The following is a 1,563-nucleotide window of genomic DNA, read 5'->3' as shown; positions in this document are numbered from 1 at the left end:
TTGCTCACCTCTTCTTCCTCGGCGCTAGTACTGGTTTTCGCCGGCGGTAGAGGCGCGGTTTTCTTCCTGCACTCAGGCTTTTCTGGAGGATTTACAGGCGACGGAGGACAGTCCGTTCTAATGTGGCCTTTCAGGCCACAGTTGTAGCATCGCGGGTCGTGCCCTGCACTCTGACCCGAGTGTCACCTCTTCGACCGTGATGGTCTCAACTGTGTTTCAAGGTCCTTCGGAACAGATCATATGAGCCGTTCTGGTGGCCTGTAGGACCACCATCGTCTCTTCTGTGCCCAGCAATGAGGCAGCTACTAGCCAGGCTACATCAATTTCTGGGAGGTATATCTTCTACCCTAACCCTGGGTTGGTGTCTGCAAGGGAAGGGTGGGAGTCGGGTGGGTGTGGAATGGGAGTTATCGTTCGTAGCTTGTACCTTTTTTCTCCTCTTTCTACTCTTCTTTCCTGCAGTTTCCCACCTGTCTTTGGTTTTATTTTCTCCATCTTCCTCTGTACTGATCTCTCTTTCGCTGGTTCTTGCCGTTGGTGGAGGTGCAGTTTCTTTTACGATCATGGGTGCCTCTTGTGACTTTACAGGCGGTGGAGGACATTCTACTCTAATATCGCCTTTTTGGGCCAAATTTGTACCAACGAGGGATCCTGCCCTCCACTCTAGATCTGAGTATTACATCGTCGACCGTTATGGTCTCCGAAATATTTTCTAGGTCCTCCGGGGTGGCCTGAATTATCATATTCAAGCTCTGCACCTGCCAATTTTTATGTGCAGTGCTGGTGGCTTTTCCTCCATGCCTAGTAGTATAGCAGTTACTTTTGGCCACGGCCGCTAAATTCCTTTTAACCTTCTTTTTTGTGTATCTCAAAAATTGCTTGCAGCAATTCTTCCTCAACATACGTACATATGCACCTGGACATAAGTACACATGCGTGTGTGTACCCAGACACACACGCAGATACAAACACAAATAGTTATACATATACACATGCACATGCACGCAGAGGGAAAGAATAGGCACACATATACACAGAGGCACACAGAGAGGCACAAAACACTCACATATATATTGACGTAGAGTGTACGTCAATATGCAGACTTCTAAAACATACATATATGTATATATGTGTACGTTTGTCCCAGTGCGTATATGTGCGCGCGCGCGCTACTTGGGTTTTTGCTGGTTTGTTTACATCTTCATTACTTAGCCTTCCGGTCAAAGAGACCGATAGAATATGTACTAGGCTTTAAAAAAATGATATGTACTTGGGGTCGATTTCTTTGGCTAAAACCTCCAAGGCGATACCCAAGCCTGGCCGCTGTCCAATGACTGAAACAAGCAAAAAATTAAGAGATTTATCTATCTATCTATCTATCTATCTATCTCTATGGACGGACGGTAGACGTGTCGGCTCCGTAAGTTTTGCCTTTTTCATGTTTTAAAAAGTTTGTTTGTAAAGTTTATTTTATATACAAAGTTGTATAACAACTTGTAGACTCTCTGGTGCAAGTTTTTTGCGACGGAAATCTGCCCTGTGTGGCACATTTCCAGGATATAA

This window comes from Octopus bimaculoides, chromosome 4 (assembly GCF_001194135.2).
Source record: "Octopus bimaculoides isolate UCB-OBI-ISO-001 chromosome 4, ASM119413v2, whole genome shotgun sequence".
Classification (NCBI taxonomy): domain Eukaryota; kingdom Metazoa; phylum Mollusca; class Cephalopoda; order Octopoda; family Octopodidae; genus Octopus; species Octopus bimaculoides.
This window is presented reverse-complemented; position numbering follows the sequence as displayed.